Source organism: Anolis carolinensis, chromosome 3, assembly GCF_035594765.1.
Source record: "Anolis carolinensis isolate JA03-04 chromosome 3, rAnoCar3.1.pri, whole genome shotgun sequence".
Classification (NCBI taxonomy): Eukaryota; Metazoa; Chordata; class Lepidosauria; order Squamata; family Dactyloidae; genus Anolis; species Anolis carolinensis.
The window spans coordinates 115,602,831-115,627,231 of NC_085843.1; the positions used below are offsets into that span (position 1 = coordinate 115,602,831).

The 24,401-nt window shown below is 38.6% G+C and overlaps 1 long non-coding RNA gene across 1 annotated transcript in view; it reads left to right on the forward strand.

The window, feature by feature from the left end:
• Nucleotides 1-4,311: 4,311 nt before the first annotated feature.
• The window catches only part of LOC134297546 (uncharacterized), a 40,854-nt gene continuing 20,764 nt past the window's right edge, over nucleotides 4,312-24,401 (forward strand). The window contains exon 1 of the long non-coding RNA XR_010004325.1: nucleotides 4,312-4,617. This is a non-coding gene — a long non-coding RNA (uncharacterized LOC134297546). The remainder of the gene's footprint in view (nucleotides 4,618-24,401) is intronic.

Consider the following 24,401-nt stretch of genomic DNA (forward strand, 5'->3'; position numbering starts at 1 on the left):
AGTTGGTTCCCCCCCCCCATCCCCCTCCCACCCGGCCTTGCTTTTCTCCTTTGGTGACAACAGATTCTGGGGTGGGGATGTAGATTTGTGCCACGCTAAGCTGGCCTTTCTTTTCTATTTGCAGAGTACAATTGATGTAAGTCTGTCAGTCTCAAAGAAAACCACAAGGGGAAGGGGGGGGGAGGCAAAAGGAGAAAGAAAGAGAGACAGAGAGAGGGAAGGATGGAAGCTAAGGAAATGGAAATGACTGGAGCATGGCTTTCAGACAAGCAAAATTATATATATGAAATGTGGGGGATCTCTTTCCTTCCCACCCTGGAGCAAATACCAGGATTTATTTCCTTCAGGTTCAGAAAGTGCTCTGAGGTGTATATTGGTTGAAGACTTTTGAAAGACCCCTGTGCCTAGCTGAACAGGTAGAAGAATGAGGTGGAGAGATATAGAAATCTGGACTTCTTTCATAATTTAAAGAACACTTGTATATGAAGGAAAATTTGAAATGGAAAGGTAATTGAAAATACTTCTCACTACAGCTAAATAAATAACCGAAAGCATTGGCTAATTAAGCCTTAAAATACACTCAAATTGCTATTCAGATGCATTTGAAAAACTAGCCCACAAGATTATTACACAATAAAGGCACTAGGCTTTTGAGCATTACACATTTCTTGGTGATTTTCAGTAGTACTCAGAAGTATATTTCATCCAATTTAGCAGAACTTATTCCATGCACTCATAATAGGATTTCATCCATTTCAAAGATGACACCAGACAGTGGGCATTTATGAAGGTTTCTTAAGTTGTTTATTGAGTTGTGCATTCTGGCTATTTTTTTTAAAAAAAATGCATTTTACCCCAGTGAACATTTTCTAAGTGACACTCTCAATGGTTTGTTTTACAGTCTCTGTCTCAATAGGTGAAACATGAGGCCTTCCTTCTGTTTCCTAATTGGGTAAAAAAAAGAGACCCTATAGTGTCACTTTGTTCAGTTGTAGGTATAAAATTCTTGTCTGTGTGTGAATAAATAAACGAATACTTGCTTCTCCACCTTCTGAGAATATTCAGGATACTAAAAATGAAAGTTCAAAGATCTATGTAAAGAAAAATAAAAGTTAGGATAGACTATAAGCAAGATCTATTTTGACAATTTGTTTATTTAGCCTTGCTGAGTTCTCACCCCAATTTCTTCATACAGTTTCTATGTCCTCTCATCAGGTATAGGGCCAAACAATGAACAAAGCTCTCAGATCTGCCATAAGACGAGCTAGGATAGGATGCAAAGGAGGGCTTGGTGAAGATCTCATAAACGCATTCACTGGACAAATTCAGGAGGTATAGAAACTCACCCATTTGATTGGGAGCATCATGTGCACTTGGAGTCACAGCTTTCACAGTGGCTGCAAGAGCCTGATTCAAATGCCTATTAGGAGATGGAGGCAGTGAATGCCAAGTGTCTACAAGGTTCACTAGCTAACCAAAACTTTTTCAGGTAACGACATCTCCACTTCCAACAAATCCATTTATGGTTTCCAGGCAGGGAAGACCTATTAGATAAAAGAGAAAGGAGAGAGAGAAAAAACAGAGACAAAACTGACATTATACTTCCATGAGGTTTCCCTAGTATCACTTAGCTATAAGTAGCTTGTGATTTAGAGCACAAAGGCATTTCAAAAATGCATGTTTAACAAAATGACACAGCAGATAATTGAAATTTATTTGCAATTTTCAAAGTACAATAAACACAATTCTCTTTTTCTTTTCATTAATAATTGCACGGCTAATGCATAACAATCCCTCTGCAGCTTTTACAAGCAAACTTGAGCTGCTGTGTTGTAATAGCTGGAAAAGTTAATGTAGCTTGAACAAGGTTCCTAATTGTCCCTGTCTCTGTCATATTTGTCTACTTGAATGGTCCTAAATACCACAGCGATTAATTACTACAGAGCAGGTATTACAAGATGTTATCATCCTTCCCCAACTGTCTGGGTGAATGGAGAGAGGCAGTAGATTGTTACACTGTTTCATCTTTGCACTTCCTATAAGGCACTTTAACCAGAAGATTTAATGTGTCAAAGTTAACTGCATTCTCTAGCAGATATTCACATTCTAATTAAAGATTAAGAACGTAGTACATTACACTGTGATTTGTCATACATGGCTTGTTAAATAGGAAACCTACCGGGATTCCCTAACATTTTATAAACATTATTCAGAGCTTTTAATGTGGACAAAGCACGCAATTATTCAGCTGCTCTGCAACAGAGAAGGTAGGACAGGCTCTTTCCTTACACATCTGAGACCGGGTCCAAATGAAAATACATTAAGTTAGAAACACAATCCATTGGGGAAGTCAGGTACAGACCCAATGGAAATGAACTCTGTCCAGAAGCTATGCTCAAAACAAACATTCTTTTGACTTTGAACTATTTTGCAGTGGTATTTTGGCTTGGTTTTTCTCTTTAAATGTTACATTTTGGATCTTAACTGTTTCCTGTCCTGTTCTAGCTTTTTTAAAAAAAAATCTCAGCCAGCATTGTAGACTATTGGTAGAGGAACATGAAATGCAATTATAAGATGGGGCGGGGGGGGGGGGGGTGAAAGTTTTCCAGTTTGCAAAATGTTTTCTGGCTTCTTCCAGCTGTTTTTATCTCTCATTTCCCTCCCAGTATTAGTGGCTGTGGCAGAGTACTGGTGCACATTCTTTGATTGCCTGAGGAATAAATTAATGAGGTTACTGGAGACATCAAACATTTGCATATTCACAGATGCTTATTAGGTTTAAAACAAATGCCAGGTGCACAGGATTTGGGAAATAATGGCCTTGGGTGAGGCAGATTCCTGTTATAATGTGAAATATACTTTTCGACATCAAAATACAGCAGACAGAACTCAAGAATCTGTGGCCAGAAGAAACAGTACCCCCACCACCACCAAAGGAGAGAGAAAAAGATCTGGTCTATTTAAACAACATTTTACTGTAAGGTGCCTACAGCCAGCTAATTCACCTGCTTGTATTCCATAGAAAACATTTTCTTTTTTTAAAAAAAAAAACATACTTGTAAACGCACTTTTGTGTTTTTTCCCTACAAGAATATATATATGTTTGCACTCAATTCCTTATGGATTTCTGAATTTAATAAACAGCTGTGGAGGTACACAATATGTGTTTGAGGTTACTTCCTGCAAGGCCCAATTACTGAAGGATTTTATACTCTAGCAGTTATTGCTAAGGATCCCAAACCTATATCCTACAAGAGACATAAGACTGAATTACAAAATATGTCTCCAAGGGATGCGTACACATGGCTGCATTGTTGTCAGCGACTTCCGTCATTGCTCTGTGAAAGCACATTGTGTGCTTGATTTGTACTGTATCTCATTATTGCTGTAAGTTTGTAGCTCTGCTGTTCGCATGGTATACTTATCCCTTTTGTATCCTCCTGGCTTAAATATAAATTGAGTTCTTTCCGGTATTCTGCCATAGCATCTACACTATAGTTTTTAGCACTGCTTATTTTAGCATGGCAATAATTGCAAAACAAAACCATGTTCCTGGAGTTTTCTTGTTTCAGAGAAAGGCCTGCACATACGCATTTGCAGAACATTTAGTGTGCATTGTGCTGTGACTAGCCTCTTGCACAGCAAAATCAAGCAGTCTTAAACGGATTTTGTTTTTGGATATGAATATGGATGAAGTCACAGGCTCCATTCTGCCCCAATGAATGCTGTGCACAACTTCCTTTTTCTATATGATTCTATGTGTTCGCTGTCCTGCCACCACAAATCCTATTTGGAAATCACATTTGCAGCATAACTGATAACAAAAGTATTACAGCATATCCATCCTGCATGTTTTGTAGATCTCTCCTATGGCTGTTGTGACTTCTTTCCAACTTTTAATGAAAATATATAGGGAGCTCTTGATATTTTATGTAATAGCCTATGAAATTAAATCTCTAATTGCAGAAATGTTTCTCATAAGTTAAGCATGGTCTGCGTTATATTAATGATTGCAAAAACAGATGTTATTTTGTACAACATGGGCCAAGGTTTTTTCGGTTGCTGAAGGAAGAAAGGGGTTAAATAAAATGCATTACTAATATTCAGAGGAACAATAGATGACATTGCAAGACACAAAAGTATTGTCTTTTCCAGCATTTGTTTTCAGACCATTATTCTGTTGAATTCTTTCTAACACTAACAATAAAAAACAGAAAAAGAATGGCATCTGTATTCTAGTATTTCTCCAAGAGTATCTCTAAAACTGATCTTTCAAACTCTTCCATAAAATCCTTCTTTTTGGAAACAATTTGCTTGATTCAGAAAGGCCATTTCAGCAAACCTTTTTGCAGTTGAATTGCTAACGTCCAGGCGTGTGTGTGTGTGCATGTGTTTTCCATGCACACCGCACAGATTTTTTTGATTATGTAGATTTTCCCCCCACTGCAGTTTCATATGCAAAGCATGCATCAGCCATATCCATGCTATCTCCTAAAGCAGTCGTTCTGAAACCCAATCTGAGGACAGTACAGACTAAATAAAATTTCATTTTGATTTGGCCTCCCGCTGAGAATGGGACTGCTTTGTTTCAGCCGACAGAACAAGGAAGCCAGAAAGGTATGTCCTGCTTTGCATGGCTGATGCTGATGTGGCTTGAGGATCACAATCCAGGCCTTTCAGGCTTCCAGGGCTCCAGCTCGGCATCTCATCCATATCCTGTACTGTCTCTCTGTTTTCCTTCCCATTTGCTTTTCTTCTGTGCTGCCTGTCATCTACCTGCAGGGCAAAGCTGTGGCAGACCTTAACACTATTGTTTACTTTGGCATATGTTTAATAGCTGCATGGCTGTTTGAGGTTGCTGCTCCCACCTACACCCACCCACCCGCTGCTTGCCTTTGTATTCATCCCCCCCCCCCCCCACTATCCATATTCCCTGGAAAAAAAATGTTGGATACACAAATGCCGAGGTAATGGGGAATTACATACAGATTGCAATGCTCCAGAGATTTTTCTTATACATTTATAAAACAAATTCTGTTGAACATTTGATGGAAGAAATATTTAGCTGCTTTTAAGAGTCTTGCATGCTGTTGCCAGTCCTTTTTTATGTGTTTAAGCAAGCAAGCAAGCCATAAACCATTATACTTAAAATGGGTGTGTGTTTACATATACATACAATTTGTTCCAAAAATGTGAAGAGCTTTACATTAAATCCACATATTTTGAAGGCTCTCCTAGTCCAGGGCTGAAGCAGATCCATAAATATTGTCATGTCTAAATATTAGTGTTCATCTGACATCAGCTCATATTCAGTTATAACCCATCTAAAATTTGACTGTACTCTCTTTGGCCCATGGTTTAAAATATGGATTGGGCCACGGGTAACAACCTGCTATTTTGATACTTTGTAGAGACTTCAGGTATTCTGTCGGGATTTTAAAAATGTACAGATTTACAAGTTTTCTCTGTTCTTCCAAAAATATTTTCCTTTAAATAAAAACAATAAGCTTATCCTTTGTTTAAACATTAGAGTTAAAGCTAATGTATACCATGGCTCGTTTTTGACAGGAGTAAGGTATAGCAGTCTAAAACGATAACCCCCCAAATAAAGCAAATGGAGAGATATCCAGGCCAGGTTCCAGCACATTAAGGTATACAGGTGATACTGGATACAAGTAAGTCTACAACCAGATTAATCCAAAATGTCAAAATTTAAGCATACTATAATCCTCACATCTTTCCCAGGGATAAATTCCAATAAAACCATTTGAAACTCATTCCCAGTTAAGTGGGTATAGGACAGGGAGGTTAGTCCCATTCACTTAACTAGGAATAAAACAAAAGTCTTTGTATATTTTTGAGTTAGCTGTGTTGTGGAATAGAGCATTAGGGACTTCAACCCTCAAAACTGCTTTATTTAGATTAGCTCTTGGCACTCGGCATCACTGGAGTGCTGAATCTAATTTCTGTGGCATAACACCCTTGTTAAAATTCTGACCATTTGGGTGAAATCCAGAGAATATTAGGCACTCCTAATCCCCAGTGGAGTCAGTGAGAGTTCAGTGCAGATTGTTTTCACTGAGTCATCAGACTAAACATGATGCAGGTTTAAGCACTGATGCATCTCCCAGCATCATTTTCAATTTTGCTAAAAACTGCAACTCATATTGTGCCTGTTTGTTATGTTTTCCTATCTATAGCTAATTGAGGCCTCAGCAGCTGACTTGGATTGGGACCACTCTTCTCCCCATGTATCACAGCCTAACCCACACAATCTCCTCAGTTTGACTGCTTTCAGAAGGAGAAACAATGTCAGGCATTGTTTTTATGGATTCCCTCATTTAATTTGGCTCATCGGCATCCCTCTTTTTTTTAGAGATGCATGAGAAACATGCATTCTGTCCAAGTGGGAAAAAATAGAATGACAATCCTTATTAAGCTTCATAATCATTGATGAATACGCAGAGATTTAAACCAAGCTTTTAAGTATTGGATATATTCTAAACTCTATTCTTGGATGAGTAATTCTGTCAGAATTGCTTTCTTTCACGTTCAGAATTTTCTTTTTCTTTTAAAAAAAGAACCCCAAATTCTTTCAGTTGAAGTTATGAATAAAGTGTGTGTAAGACTGTCTGTGTGTGCATATATTTACAACAATTTTCAGAATTTGAAAATTTCTTCACAACTGCAACAGAAAGAATGTGAGGTTCTTTAACACACACAAACCCCACACAGGTTCTCTAACAACTATGTAGAAGGCAGGTAGAGTATGATCCTTTGCATACAAGGAACAGCTATTTAATTTGATTCTTGCTAATAGTTGCAAGATTCATTTATGACCTTAGGATGCTTCTGCCCCAGTTCCTCCATGGAGCCCCACATCACCCATCATATGATGTAGGGGGACTTCCAGTGGGGCTCCATGGGCAAACTGGGGTTTTAGTATGATGGAAGCTGCTGCCACCAACACGAAAGCTACCACATGTTCTGTAAGTAACAATGGGGCTTCGGCAAAATGGCTACGCTTTCCCATGTGGGATGGGAAAGTGTCAGCTGGCAACTGAAGCACTGGGATTTTCCCGCTGCCACCCAGTTTCGCCATAGGGGCTGGCAAATCATGACATTGGATCTTGTCAATGTGATGAGGTCCTTAGGTTGCTTTTGGTAAGAATGTCTCAAATGTCTTCCTACATTTGTCAGAATCTAACTTTAAAAAAAATGTATTTAGGAGAAAATGAAACTGATAAATTAGTACATTCCTACTTAAGGTCATGAATTTATATCTTTTGAGATACTGAGATTTCAGTGGGATGTATAGAAGTTATGGCCTGCATTAGCCTATTTTACAACTCTCTCTCCATTCCCAATAAGCGAAAAAGGCAAGACAAGGAGGAGGAGAAGGGAGGAAAGGGGAAAAGAGGCAGGATTTTATTTATTTCCATCATTTATATGCCGCCCTTCTCACCCGAAGGGACTCAGGATTGGAAGCGGAAGTGTCCTTCCTCCTTCCCTCTGTGATTTCCACACTCCTCTTCCATATTGGGGCACTTCCTGCTGGGCCACTCTAGCCCCGAGGCATTGCCTTGCCTTAACCCTTTGAGTCCCTGTTGTTAGTATTTTAGGTGTCTAGCACTGCTTCAGATGGTTAACAGTAGAAGACTCCGTATTATCTGACATTTTCATTTATCCGACATTCTGCCAGCCCATTTATGTTGGATAAGTGAGAGTCTACTGCAATTTTATAACAGGAAATTCTGGAGTGATTTTTTTTTGTATGGAAGTATTTCAGAAGAGTTGAGCTATATACACTGATAAAAGTAATTATGTTAGATTGATGTTTATAAGCAAGATTGTTAAGGGAATGCGTCACAGATGCACATGTTACATAAAGGGGTTCTGTGGTACAAATTACCTGCAGCCTATCTTGAGAACAGGAGGACACTGTAGAATTTGGCAGTTCTGGAATATGGCACTGGAATAAATTGTGCATCGCGACAGAAAACTTCTTAGATAATTAAGATAACATTGCAGCCCAAGAAGAACACCTTGAGCTGCTTCAGTGGTGGAAAGGAACACCTTTTATCCAGCTGCACTAAGTTAATACAGCACTGCTAGGCAGGGGTCCAACAGGCATCCCCTTTCTCTTCTCCGTTTGCCAATCATATGGCATGGAAGGAGGAAGAGGGACTGCCAGGCATGAAGTAGGAAGTCCTGTGACCACTATAGCTGGTAGCGATGGGGGGGGGGGGGGGTAGGAGCATACAGCCATCCTGCATCCCTGAGCTGCCGGACCCCAGAAAGCACAGGATAGCTGTCGAAAGAACAGCAGCAGGTATTGTATCTGTCTGCAATGGCAGAACTCAGAGGAAAGTTCAAATTCTGCTGCAGGATTCAAGTTTTCCTCTGAGTTATTTTAACCTGGTGTGCAGCAGCAACAAGAGACTTTCCCCTGGTTAAACAGGATCCGCCCATGTGGATTTTGTGGCAACCTATGGGCTGATCCAGACTCACGCTGGCCTAAATGGTCAGTGTAGATGTGGTCTAAGGAAGCAAGATAAATGCACTGAAATATAGTTTTCACATCACTTATGTGTAAGTCAAACGTTTTTCATACAGTTGTATAGGGTCAACTGGAGCCAGCAAGGGAGTAATCCTTCCTGGTCCACAACACATCCTTCTGTAGCGCCAAACTGAGCTGGATGGCTGTTTCCAAAAGACATGTGGGTGGAAGGAAAAATGGTCTGTAATTTTCAGCATTCTGAACAAAATAAGTAGTGATAACTTTCATATAAATGTTGCTGTCAGCATTAACTGACTTATGACAATGCTATTCATGTGTGTTTAAGCTGCTGTTTGGCTTCTACATGATCATTTACCAAAATTAATGAATTGTCACTGCCATTCACCAAGCAATTATACTGAAGTGTTGCATTCAAACTCTGTGGATTTATGGTTCAATTGCCATAGTCCAATTTCCTATGTGCCAGGACCAAGGCTATATGCACAAGCCCTTCTTTTAAATATATATATATATAGTAATTGCACCAATTAACTATTTGTTTGTATCAATCAACAATTGGCAAGGAAGTAGATCTAAATCTATTTCCCACTGCATTCTTCCAACAGCTCATCAATGGTCTGGTCTTTTTTTTAAAAACTGTTGTATATTTAGCCAGATTGGAGAGGTAACCCACACATTCTGTTCGGTGCACAGTTTCTTGGTCATGCTAGAGATACACATGCAGGAGCTTACTTCTGCAAACATATGGTCTGAAACTGGAAAGATTTTAGAGGCCACTTCTTTATGTTTGTACAAATCTTTTAATATGTGAATTCTAAGTGTTTACAGGCCACTTCCTCAATGATCTTTTCCAGAATCTTGCCTGGTATCAATGTGAGGCTGACCGGACGGTAATTGTTTGGGTCATCCTTTTTTCCCTTCTTGAAGATAGGGACAAATCTCTTCCAATCTTCTGGGACTTCTCCTGTTCTCCAAGAACTCTTGAAGATAATTGCCAGTGGTTCTGAAATAACTTCCGCTAGTTCCTTCAATACTCTTGGATGTAACTGATCTGGCCCTGGGGACTTGAATTTGTTTAGAGAGACCAGGTGTTCCTGGACAACTTGTTTCCCTATTTGGGGTTGTGAGAAGACTGAGGCAAAGAAGGCATTAAGTAGTTCTGCCTTTTCCCTACATTACCCAATCTTCTCCTTGCAGAGGCCCTACTGCCTCCTTGTTCTTCATTTTGCTACTGAGGTAAGCAAAGAAACCCTTTTTATTGTTTTCAATGTCCCTGGCAAGCCTGAGCTCACTTTGTGTTTTAACTTTGTGAACCTTTTCCCTGCAGGAGTTGGTTATTCATTTGACAATTCATGTCACCAAAATGATCTAGAACAGAGATCTTCGACTGTTTTAAAACAAGCACCATTTGCTGTTCCTACGCAATTACTCCCCAACTCAAAAAAACCTCAGTTTCTACACACTTTAGAAATGGAATCCCATGGGCAACCAACAGAAGTACTCTTGGGTCATTTGATGGGCTCCATGGCACTTTGTCTTTAAAATGTCTGTTAAGTATTTAGAAACAAGGGAATGCCAGCATATGATGGCTTTCAAGACTTAGCAATCTTTTTATGTTGTCCCCTATAGGCTACTAAAAGTTAAATTCAGTAGGTGGTGAAATATATTTTTATTCAAACTGAACTGAAATTAAAGAGGCAAGGAATAGTATTAATCAAATATATTGGATTGTATCTACATGAAACTGGTTGGACTTTTCACTGTTGAAATCAGTGAAAATTGTTCAACATGACTTAGAGCTTGTCTGTAAAGGTAAAGGTAAAGGTTTCCCCTGACGTTAAGTCCAGTCATGTCTGACTCTGGGGGTTGGTGCTCATCTCCATTTCTAAGCTGAAGAGCCGGCATTGTCTGTAGACACCTCCAAGGTCATGTGGCCGGCATGACTGCATGGAGCACTGTTACCTTCCTGCCGGAGTGGTACCTATTGATCTACTCACATTGGCATGTTTTTGAACTGCTAGGTTGGCAGGAGCTGGAGCTAACAGCAGCCACTTACGCTGCTCCCGGGGTTTGAACCTGGGACCTTTCGGTGTGCAAGTTCAGCAGCTCAGCGCTTAAACGCACTTCGCCACCGAGGCTCCTAGAGCTTGTCTGTACCTGCCCAAAAAACTTGGGACTTACGGACAAACACTCTCTGTCTCCATGATTTATAGAAATGTCGAGGTTTTCTGGTTTTAATCTGAATTTGCTCTACTTTAGGCAAAGTTGGGGGATAGTCCAGATTATCCTGGGGTTTTGAGGCAATCTAGATAGCTGGATCAGATCTACTTCAGCCTGGTCCTTTTTCCAGACGGCTATTGCTGCTATCACAATTTCCCTGAGCTGTTCAGTATGGGGAAAGGGATGGCTCATCCTCTTTGTTGCCACCACTGTTCCTTGCTGCCAGGGCCGTAGCCAGAAAATTGGGGGGGGGGGGGTTGAAAATTTGGGGGGGAGGGTGAGCCCCCCTTCTCCTCCCCTCCCCCTGCTACAGGCCTGTCAATATTTGCTTGAGATAGTGCTTGTAGTTCTGAAGAGACTCTTAATTATTTGCATCTCATAGACTTAGTATGGGGAGTTGGTTAACCAGTTAAAATTCATGAGTAAGCCAGGTTTTTTTTAAACCTGAAAATTTTCGGGGGGGGGGGGGGGTTGAACCTACAGGGCTGTCTACAGCCCTGCTTGCTGCCCATGGAACTGTATTCAAGTGCCTAGTCATTTTGGTCACATCTGCTGGTGTTGGAATGTAGTACCCCATGTTCTGTAAACAGAACAGGTTATTCAAATGTGGGACAATATAGTCCATAATGGAATAGCTAATTTGTTGTGGACAAATAGAGCATACATAACTTGGGATACAATCCACAGTATTTAATTACATAAAATCCTATGCCCTCTTGAAGTAAGTGAAATTGAAGCTGAATGTTTTAACAAAATCTCCTTATTTTAGTGGGCATTTTTTTCATGGCATTTAACTTTATTTCTTCGTCTATGGCAAAAAATTGTTTTAGCATTTTGTACAGTGCAAATGTATAGACATATATAGATTATCTTGTTGTCAGTAATGCTCAGGATTTAGAGTGCTTTGCAACATCTTATTGTGATTGATTTTTGATTTATAGGAGATATTTGTTGCTCCTGATACTGTGGAAGTAAAGACAAATTAGGATCCAGGACTGCTAGTATATGGCATATAAATAGATTGGGTCTTAACAAATCTTCCACTTATCTCAAAAGTCTGAGTTTATTTTATCTACTCCAGAAGGATCACTTTTGTTCTTTACTACAGACCAACTTTGGATACTTCATGTCTAGCTGTTTTGCCCATTGAACAATAAGAGGAGAAATCAATACAAAGTTAACGAGCAGGTGATTTATGGCAGGGGAAGTAAATATAATGTGAATAACTGGATGATGATGAGGAGAATAGTGGTGCTGTGGTGATTTAAAAAAATCAAATAAATGCTGCTATTATGAAGAACTTTGAGATTGTCATGTGGTGAGAGATAGTCCTCCAGATGTTGTTGGACTGCAATAACATGAATATTAGGTAACAGAGCAAGGGCCTCACCTACCTCATCTCATCTCAAATACCTAAGCCTGTTTAAGTCTATGATTATGGGATTTCTTCTTAATTATTTCCTTGTACAAGTTGAACACGTCTGTTCATCCTCATTTCTTCCAACTGTCTTAATTTGGCAATGGCAATTCCTATTAATTCTTGGTCATCTCATTTTTCAGTTGTTTTTAAAATGCCCCAGCTTTTATTTCTACTGCTACATTTTCCCTTTTACTGAGCTGATTTCAAGTGCTGCATATGAAATTCAATGTACAAAGCCATTTGCCCTCATTTAGCAAGAAGAAAGGAGAGGCAGAATCTTACTTTCTCTATTGACTCAAGGAAAAGCAAACTGCTGCAGTTCCTCCTAGTTCATCTGTTCTTCCTCATTAATAACTTTTCCAATTGTGTCCACATACACCCCTGTTTTTAATTGGGGAAATATTGGAAGATTTGCCCCTAATTCAAATAACTTTTCTTCTCTAAAATGCATATGTATATCACTTTTGTTTTCAGGAGATATATGCATAATATATTGCTCCTGAATACATTTAATAGCTTGGATATATTAAAGCAGATTTAGTCTACAAGAAGTCTACTTTTACAAAATGTTTATATATTCCCTAATAATATTTTCACATTACAACCTTAAGGCTAAAATTCTGTACACACTTACCTATAAGCAAACTCCAGTGAACTCAGTGGGGTTAACTTCTTTGTAAAGTTATATAGAATTATGTTGTTTTTTAAATGCTTGAACGTCTCTTCAAACAGGCTATGTAGCTTGTAAAAAGATTGAAATGATACACATTAAGTGAAGTTTGCACCACAGCTAAAGAAGGGAACTTAACCAGCTGGTGCTTAAAACATTGTTTTGTTATAGAGGCAGAACCAAACCGCTTAGCCAGAAGCTACTTTGGAAATCTAATATTTCCTGAGAAGGGAGTAGAAAAGGAAATTTGGAATCAGCAGGGAAAAGGTGACCAGAAAATCCTGTTATTTATACCATACACTTCTGTAGAAAATCCACCCTTGGGATGACTTTATCAGAACAAAGTTACACCCAGGGATATCTTTTTCATTAAACAGAGTTTTTATGAGGTTCAAAGAGGGTAAGAAATCTACAACTCAGAGAATGTTTTGGCTAAAGGAAACAAAAATCAAGTTTACCCACTTCCACACAAATGTAAAACTTTTAAATTTTTAACACAAAAAGTTTAATATTATAAAGTTTGCATTTTAAACAAAGTTCAATTTTAACAAAATATATGATGAGAGATAGACAGACATGTTTGTTTTATTTCTGAACAGATTTGGATCCTGTTTTGGGTGAAAGATGACACATGGATGGATGGATGGATGGATGGATGGATGGATGGATGGATGGACGGACAGATAGACTGACAGGAGAGTTATGCGAAACTGCTGAAATCCAATTAGCAATTCGTTTTGGAGATTCAGATGGCCTCCACTTCTACTAGTAAGGATTCTGAAGGGTCACGTTCTGATTTGTAATCCAATCTCTGAAGCTTCAAAATTGCTTCATTAAGATTCATTTCATTAATGGCAATGGGAAAATTTTCAAGGCTTATTTCTTCATCATTTTTGTGGTTATCAGGATGAAACTTGGCACACTTGTAGGCAACATTTATGACTTTAAGCCTGCCAAGTTTCAAAATGTTTCAGTCATCCACTGATTTTTAGAAAAAACTAAGTTTTTTTCAAATACAGTAGAGTCTCACTTATCCAAGCCTCTGGATTATCCAAGCCATTTTTGTAGTCAATGTTTTCAATATATCATGATATTTTGGTGCGAAATTCGTAAATACAGTAATTACAACATAACATTACTGCGTATTGAACTACTTTTTCTGTCAAATTTTTTGTATAACATGATGTTTTGGTGCTTAATTTGTAAAATCATAACCTAATTTGATGTTTAATAGGCTTTTCCTTAATCCTTCCTTATTATCCAAGATATTCGCTTATCCAAGCTTCTGCTGGCCTGTTTAGCTTGGATAAGTGAGACTCTACTGTATATATATTTAAAAACTACAAAAGGTATCCCCTTGCATTTCTGCACAATGAGATGACATGCGCAGGACAGCAAGCCTGCCAAGTTTAAAAATATTTTCAATTTAAAAAATATTTTTAAAAACTACAAGGCTATCCACTCAAATTGTGGCACAGTGAGACAATATGAGAAGGCAGTAAGCCTGCCATTTTTCAGAAAATCAGTCTATCCACTGATTTTTAAGATTTTTTTCAATTTAAGCACATATGACTAATGTACACTGGGGCTTTAATGTGGGCAGCCTCATTCTTCTTGTGCAAGCGGAATTTTGAGACATATAGTTTAGGGTGGGGCTATTTGAATACTCTACAGAGATCCTAGCCTTCCCAAACTACATTTCCCATGATTCTGCTCTTGGCAGAAGTACGAGTCTGCAGTTTTATGAGAATTGAGGGGAAGGTAAGGGCTAAAGTTTGGGGAGGGAGTGGGAATTTAGAAAATATAAGTTTGGGGTAAGATACACAGATACTGAGGGGGAGCTGGCTGTTAGGAGGGAGGGGCTACAAGACCTGCCTTCCTCCTCCCACTAATCATGCTCTCGTGACCCCATCCATTCACACTTGTTGCCTCGGGTGCACCCATTTTTACCTCAAAGGGGATCTAGGAGAAACCACCAATGGAGGAGAAGATGGTGGTGAGGCCGCCATTCCAATTAGTAATTCAGAGATTCATATTAATGAATCATATGGATTTCTGAACTAAGAAACGGAGGTTCAAAGATTTGCTCATCCCTAATAAATAGAGGTATGCTGCCCCTCACATGTGCATTCATTTTACCCAGAAGGGATTTCTGAAAAGGCCAATGAGAGACCTAAATGTTGAAAAGTCCAGATAGTGTGTGCATGGATGCAGAAGTGTGTATGTATTTGGATGAATGTGGAAACAGTAGTAGTTATGCATATTCAAGTCAACCATGGCTAATGTTGTCCATGTCACTAGACATCATTAGACATCATTACTAGAGCTGATGGGAGTTTGTTCTGTTCAGTCAGAATAGCAGGGTTTGAATTTAGAAATAAGGCTTGTGGATATGCAGTTTGACTTTAAAAATGTCCTTTAATCTTTCCTCAACCTCAGTGTCACAAGTGGTATTGGGTTGCAATTCCCATTATCCCCAGTTCACATGGAGAACAATCAAAACAACTGGGGACCCAAATTGGGTAAAAACTAAAGACCAGTGACCACTGTGTAAAGAAATTATAGTTGGCCCTCCATATCCACAGATTCTCTATCCATGGATTCAACGGCCCTTCTGACCAGTTGTACCTCTTGGTTAATTCCCTGACATAGCCTCAGTGTTCACCCCAGTCTAAGGCTCTTCCCATGACCTTGTAGCACCTTAACTTCCTTCTTGTTTACAAGTTCCACTCAGTGCACTTTGCCCAGCTCATTTTATGTTTTTATTGCTGTGTTTCTCAATTGTTTTATAATGATTGTGATTTTAATGCCTTTTAAATTTATTTGTGTGTTTTTGTATTTGATATTATTGTATGTTGGTTTTATATCTGTAAGCCGCCCCGAGTCCCTCTGGGGAGATGGTGGCAGGGTACAAAAATAAAATTATATTATTATTATTATTATTATTATTATTATTATTATTATTATTATTATTATTATTGAAGGCAAGCATAAGGCTGATGTAGCCCTCGATGAAAATGAATTTGACACTTCTGCACTATGCTGAATTGTTTTTACTATCACTAATTATAACAACTATACATACCTTACAACCATCCTGATTTCACAGGGATGATTCTGATAATTCCTACTTCCTATGTCATCTTACTTCTACAGATGCGACAGCCTCTATTAACTTGTGTGTTCTCCCTCATTAAAAACTTTTGCCATCTTGACCGAACTCTCATGTACTTGGCACTTTAGAATGAGAAAGACAGAAGGATATGAAAGCAGTATTCACTAGGGGCCTCTTGTAACCACATCACTTACACATACATGCTCTCTGGGACAATAACATATGTAAAGGGATCTTGTAGCACCACTACATGTTTTAAATGAGAGAAAGAAGTTGGTTGTAGCATAAGCTTTAGTAGGCTTGAGTTTATAGCATAAGATGTGTTGAATAAAGTGCCTAGAAACATACTTTTACAGCTATGAATGAGCAGGTTGTGTATTTGAATAGCAATAGGAATACAAAACTTGTGAGAAGGGTGATGAATTGGTGAAGGAAGTAGGAAAGATGTTCCTTAAAACCAAGGTGAGTAAACCATATGAACGGTGGAGGGAATTATTGGAATATGTAGTGGCTGGGGACCAGAAAGGAGATATAATAAACTGAGCTGAAGGACCCTTAGGCTGGGGTATTAACTATTGCTATAATATTTGCAGTGTGTCTGGAAAATATTGTTGCTGCTTCATCACCATGCCCACAAGTCAGAGCCGGTCCAACAATGAGGCGAATTAAGCAGTCGCTTCGGGCGCCAAACATACAGGGGCGCAGTCGAGACTGCTTTTTCTGTTGATTTGATGTAAAACATGATGTTTTGGTGCTTAATTTGTAAAATCTTAATGTAATTTGATGTTTAATAGGCTTTTCCTTAATCCCTCCTTATTATCCAACATTTTCACTTATCCAATGCTTTTATTTTTCAGTGATTGTTTTTTTTTGGGGGGGGGGGCAAAATTTTGTTCGCCTACACTTGAGAAATACCTAGGGCCGGCTTTGCCACAAGTTTTGCATTTCTATTATTACCACCGTTAATAATACTATTATTTGAGTGAACTGTTTCCAATCTTCTTTACTGGAAGACATCCAAAGCACTTTATTCCTGCTATACTAATAGATTAGTATACATTATCATTATGGTTTCTTTTCTTTAAAAATGATCTTAGTAATGAAGCTAACTGGAGGTTGACTGCTCATTCCCATAGCAGTTTCGCACTACACCATTCTGGCACTGTAATCCTATTCAAGCTGTCATGGCTCCATTCTACAGAACTCTGGGATGTCTGCTTGGTGAGGTACTAGAGGAACTCTCTCACTGAGAATTCAAAATATCCTACCCTAAACTACAAATCCCAGGACTGCAAAGGATGCAGCCATGGCAATTAAAGCACAATCATAGTTGTGTAGCGTGACTGGGTTTTCAAAACAAATCCTTGATAAAAGCAATGGCCAGTTGAACATGGTTTGTTTTTAAAATGATCTACAAATGAACAGTGTTATTGTATTCGCTTAGAATATTGAGAAGCTGGGTAGTGGAGTTGGAGACATAGTGTTGAAGTATATATAGATAAGAGCAAGCAGTTCTTGAAAGGTGTGCAAAAGCCATAATTGCCCAAAAACTAAGGGACTGGTCTAGCTGTGTTTCACATTGGCTTACTTCAAAGATCTGATAGTCCTCGTTGCTGTACCCACCACTGATACATATTCAGTCACTGGTGATTGCCAGTGTTTTGTTTAAACAACATAAGCCACAATTCCACAAATATTGCCCTGCATTAAATACATTTTTATTTAGTTCAATGGGATTTGCATAGCAGGAGAAGGGGTTTAAATCAGTAGAGGTTTCAATAATGTTTAATGACAGACATTCCGGGCGATATTTTGATACTGAAATTCCCCAAACTTAACCAACCAACCTTTTTTTCAAATATGATACCTTCTTACCATAACATAGCAATGGAGAGCTCTGATTTTTAAAGTACTTTATAGGCATGTTAGAGTGGCTAGAGAGGGCTGTGCTTGACTAACAGTTTTAGTCAGGAATATACTATGACGCTTTGAATTCAGGGAAGTTTTGCTTAGCATTCACGCATCTTGGTTTGCCTGACAACTAAAGGAATACAATTATCTATGGTTCCAGAAGGCAGTTAGACCCTCAATTTAATATGTCTGACTTCTTTGTAGGCATTCACATATTAAGATCGGGGTGTTGGTTATTTAGATATGAATGCCTTTAGATCAAGTAGTCTATGTGATTAGGAATGTTTCCATATTGGGACCAATATGAAAAGGTCTAAAGAAGAGCCTACATGACTGGGACACAGAGTTACTACTATATTGCTTTAGTCCATCTAAGTTCAGCTCAACTCTTAAAAGGATTTTGGATGTAAAGACTATGGACATTTCTTGCACCCTCTCCTTCTGCAAAAATAGACCTTTGAATGGGGTTCAAACTTTGTCTGCACAGAGCTTTCCCCAAAATGCTCTACATTTTCTATCATAATCCTCAAACACGACATCTCATGAAGAAGCATGTACTGTGGCATGTAGGAGAGTTTCCTGTCAGAGACAACTCACATTGGCAAAAAGTTTCCTGTCAGAGACAACTCACATTGCAGTAATGTAAACAACATAGTCTTTGAAGTTGCTTGGCAGCACACTGAAAGCATTCTGGAAATTCACAGATCTATCCATTTTTGAGGAAGGCTCAGCTTAATTGATACACAACATGACTAGAATCACTGTGAGTAGTTCAGTAAGTAGTTGTCAAGTTATCCATCTATATAGCAGCAACTTACAGAACAAATCTATTGTACTTCCTACAACATTTGAGAGTTAAATTTACACCATGGTTGTCACAGCAGCCATGAAATCCTGGACTTCTGAGTGACCACAGAGGGTGCATTTACAATATACACGGTTTGACTCTACTTTAACTTCCATAGCTCAATGCTACGGAATTATAAGAGTTGTAGTTTTGGGGTGTATTGTTTGTTTCGAAGTACATTCAACATTATAAAACATTATGGCTTCAGTAAGAAGTCAGATTCATTCTTATGTCCCTTTCTTCCCCACTTTTAATGCCCTTCAGTGTGCTCCCTGTTATTTATATCTTCTTCTGTATTCTATCTCATGGAATTGGGTAGTAGTTAGTAGAAAGGGGTTAATGTGTTTGGTTTATGATTAATTACCTTAAAAATCTAAGACAATTACCTTTATAATAAAAGAAGACAAACTGTTAGGTTTGTGCCAAATTTCTGTTTGAATTAAAATTGACTCCCTGCACTGAAAATGCTACCAGAATGAAACTGAGAAATACTATCTATGAGTTTACTTTGACATTTACTTTCTAATTTCTCACTTACTAGAGAAGGAAAAAGTGCATCCATTTTTCAAAAATCAATTTTTCATCCACCACATCAATACTGATTTTCCTTGCTGCTTTTCCTTTATCTCTTTACCTCCCCACTTTCTTTAGTTAGATTCTTCCCACATGTGTCCTAACAAATTTCCCAGGCTTAAGAGCTTCAAAATTCAGTTTCTTAGCATAATACAAGCACCTATATGATGTCTGGTGTAGAACACAGGAAAACTATCTGGACATTAAGAAGACCACCACCTTCAAAGCAGACCTTACTAATTTTTAAAAAAACATTTTAACCTTGGAATTAACTAAACATTCATACTTTAATCATAAACTAGAATAAGTGGTTTGGATGGCTTGAGGTAAACATTGTACTTCTCCAATCCTAAAAAAAAACTGATAAAAAACAGAAGCTAGTTTGCAAAAAGCCAAGAGAATTAGGGTTTGGTTAAGAACTGACTAGGAAATTTAAAATCTTTTGGCTCTTTATCATACTCCTTTATGTACATAGTCAATCTGAAATAAAGTTGCTGAAATTACAATTTGATTAAATTTAAAAGATAAATTTAATTGTTGCCCCTTTATATTAAAAGTTGCAACTCATTTACAACTTAAGTGACTGTATCTCTCATCTCAACCAATGAGTTATGAGAAACAAATGGTTGTTGCTCATCTTTGTCATATCCCTAGCCACACAGGTCATGTATAGCACTTAGTGCAAAGGGGATAGATTACATTTGAAATATTTTATCTTTTTTGTTAAATTCTTAAAATTTAAGTCGCCTATGTTATCTTCTAAACTTCCTCATGAGGAATGTGTTTATATTATGCTCTACGAATGTGACCCAAATAAATAAACTAAAAAATGTATCACACATAACACTGTCCTCCAAGACAGAGAATAGTTGAAAGACTCAGAAGCAAACTGCTCATCAAAACCTGAAGAACTTGCCTTATTCTTACTAAGGCCCATCCAGACAGGGCCCTAAATGCACGAGCTCGCGTGCTTTTTCTGGAGGCCTCCAAACAGCGCCTTTGGTAAAATCAAATTAATTTGAGACAAAGCAGGAAACCCCCTCCCAACCCCCCCCCCCAGAAAGGTCTTAAAAAGACAATACAGTAGAGTCTCACTTATCCAACGTTCTGGATTATCCAATGCATTTTTGTAGTCAATGTTTTCAGTACGTCGTGATATTTTGGTGCCAAGTTCGTAAATACAGTAATTTCTACATAGCATTATTGAGTATTGAACTACTTTTTCTGTTAAATTTATGGTATAACATGATGTTTTGGTGCTTAATTTGTAAAATCATAACCTAATTTGATGTTTAATAGGCTTTTCCTTAATCCCTCCTTATTATCCAACGTTCTGCCAGCCTGTTTATGTCGGATAAGTGAGACTCTACTGTAATTTAAAAATCACGCACCAGGAGAGGTGGGGAGGAGGAAAATCACTCTGGCAGGACCTTACTGGTGGCCACGTAAATTATTTTCTATGTTAAGGCATTGGGGGAGGGATGTCTTAGTGCCCTCCTGGAAGTTACCGGGAGGGCATCTAGACACCTTCCGGGGAAAGCACATGATTACGGGGAGGTGTGTGGACTAAAGGCCACCCCAAATGGGTTTTTAAAACTCAGTTCAGAGTGGCCTTTCCTGCTGTCTGGAAGCGCCCTAAGGGAAGGAAAAATTGCTAATGTTAGTTAAATAAGACACACAGTACAGTTACACTGTGATTATGATGCATTCTCCTTCATCGCCTACTGTTTATGAAAGGCAGGGGAAATCTCAGTAAAAAGAGATGAACTGACAACTGTGGGACAGTTACAATAAAAATGCCATATTTTATTTATTTTAATCTTGACTCCTTCCACTAGTCACCTTTTTCTGGCTTGCCAGCCTTCTTCATGGCCATTCAAACACAAGGAAAGGATGAGGCAGGGTGAGGGGGGCAGGAAACCACACAAAAGTACTGTTCCTGATTCCACTCAAAAGAATAAAAACTCACAGGGCTTCAGAAGTACATCATGTTCAGAAATTGAGAAGGAGCCAGCTATCTGTCTCATCCTTCCCAGAGGATTGAATGGCATTAGGAAGGGGCATCCTACCACAAGACAGGCAGATCAAATATGAAGGATGATGGAACCAGACAACTACACTTAATGGATCTTTATGATTTGCCAGTAGCATGCAAGATATTGGCCATAGTTTGTGTTTTTGTTTCGTAATGCCCAGAAACAGAATCTCTCTATCTCTTTCTCCTTTCTTTAATTTCCAAGAGCATAAAGCACATTACACAAGCAGGAAGTTATTCCTGATTAAATATTGGCTAAAACCATATGAAGTCCACTTTCTTATTAACAGAGGGGACACCTTCTTGGACTTCACATGGATACGTGAAACTGTGGATGATAGTGAACCCAATTGAAATGAAGGACTTACAACCCACAAATACCATATAGTCACACTAGATACTCTAGAAAATACCTGGAGTGGCCATATATTATTGGAAGTTAGTACATGAACTGGATAATGGGTTTCTACTGCACAATTCATTTCAGCTCTTTGGAGCCCACTGTGATATGTTTAAAAAGGACTTTGCAAATTGGAAATTAATAACAAAGCATGATAAGCAGGATTCTGCTAGAGAATACTGGGTCCTTGCCAGTAGAGTCGTCTCAAAATTTTACCTAAAATAAAGCATGAAAGAAATGTGAAGGACCCTTCCTCATACACTGTATTGCTTTTTTCCAGAAAAACCAGCTTCTGTTGTGAAACTAGCTTGTCGTGCTTAAAGAAAACCTGCTGTGAAAAAGAATATAGCAAAAGAGAGCAGTTATTTCCATGAATTTTATTTATTGGCATAATTTGCACTGCCCATGCTTGCTTATGTTTCTGTGCTCTGTATTTTACTACTAAAAATGGTCCCACATTTGGGAAAGAAAAATTCACATGTAGAGACATTATGCATGTCCGATCGATGAAAAAAATGTTTCAATTCTCGTTTCTAAAGTAGGGGGCGCTGGCGCTTCGATATAGAAAGTATTTCCGATTTTTTTCACCCAAAAATTTCGGATTCTAAATGTTTCTAAAATGGCGGACGTGCATGCGCAATCGCCAAAAAAAAAGGAACCCGGGGGGGGGGGGCTTTTACAGGGCTCTCCCACCCTCATTTCTTGAGCTCTCCTCATCAAATTTGCAATGCCCTTGCAAGTTGTGCAAAGATACTTTGAAAACCAGAAATTCCCTTGCTAAGAGAAAGAACCAGCAACAACCCCTCTCCAAACCCCTCTGTGGGAACAGCCAAACTGGGCCCCTTCACCCTCTCTCTCCTTCAAGAGGCTTGCTTGCTCTCCGTTTGCAGACCACCACCCTCTCCGTGCAAAGCCCAGCCCAGAATGGCTCACCCAGGTTACACAACAGGCTTTTATGGCAATCTTCCATGTGGACGCAGAGGACCCTAGCCCCCACCTTTGCGTCCATCGTGGAAGCTTCTGATTGGCTGGGGAGCGGCAGCCAAGTTAGGCTGCGCTAAGCTCCCATTCAAGGTAGGTTGCAGAAACAATTTTTTAAATAATATTTAAAAAAATATATTTTAAAAAAAATTGGGGAAAAAAATTAACGAAACATTAAGAGACAATTAGAGAATGAGCCAACAATGGTTCGAATTACATTGCTGTTGCACTGTGAGAACAATCCGAAATAAATCCGATATACGATTCAGAACAATTTTTTGGACATGTCTAAGAGGCATTCATTCTCTATGTGACTAGGTGAAAATTTACTCATAAAGTGAGGGAATACCATGTGTCATCTCTAACCAATCTCTATAAAACAATACAGCTTGAATCCTGAATGCTTGTGATCAAGTGAAAAAAAAATTAGAAGGCTTGTCAAGCAAGTTTGAATAATGACTAAATTAGGGAGAACTGTGACTGACAAAGAGTCAAAGAAGTGAAGTTTGTCACATAAAATATTTGTTATGTGTTATTTTCTCTGTTCAAATAGCAATATTGGAGCAGTTTCCTTAAGGGTATTTATATGCATATAAGTGTATGTCAATTAGTGAATGAAATATATAGCATTTGCTGCTGTTATTATATGCTGCACTGGTTTACATTCATTCTGTGTTTCCATGCATGACATAGTTGGGTGCTACATTGACATGTGACATAAATTGAACACACAGTGGATCTCACTGCCACGCAACAGGTACGCTATAATGTTAAACTGCTTTTGATTATTTCTGCTCCCTTGGTACCAAGAATAATGAAATTTCCTTTCCTTCTTGTTATGTTCTTTTTGACACTGCTAAAAAGAGTATATGGGGAGGATGCTTTCACAAGCAATAAAGTGGCTAAGGTTGCATTTCTAGTCTTTAGAAATCATCTGGGTGCATCTACACTATAGAACTGCCACAGTTTGACTTCAGCTATGACACAATGCTATATAATTGCGAGAGTTTTCATTTTACAAGGTCTTTAGCCTCTTCTGCAGGAGTGCTGATGCCTCACCAAACTGCAGATCCCAAGATTCCATTGCATTGAGCCATGGCAGTTAGTGGTGCCAAACTGCAACCATTCTACAATGTAGATACACCCTGTATTTCCTTTAAACAAGAATAAGGATGCTGTTATAGCTAATGTTGAGGACACTGAAACCCACTTTCCAGCCATATATGTAGGTGCTCCTGATCATCTTCCCAATTGTAAATCCACATCTTTAGAAATGTAGCTCCATTCATTATGTCTTAATAACCGTGTACAAAAAAACCCCCAAACAAAACATTTTATGGGAACTGTTCAGATACAATGCATTCCTAACTATGTTATATATTCAGCTATTATAATATGAAGGCCTGGATCTTCATGTTAGTCCTACTGACGTCAATGAGATGCACAAACAGGGTCTGCTATCCCTTTGTTGTCATTTAAGAGAATGATTCATTTCCCCTCGCGTAGTTTCTCCAGCTGCACTTTTTACTGATTCCAGAGTTGAGAGGGTACTGGGTTTACCGTCTGCATGTCATTATGAAGCTTCTTCTTCCTAACTCAGCTTGCCATTCTAACATTTCATATATGATATTTTCTACTTTAATGATTTTATAGTGAGGATTGTAGCTATCATTTAAATTATTTTGGGATCCCAGGTTATTGATGCATT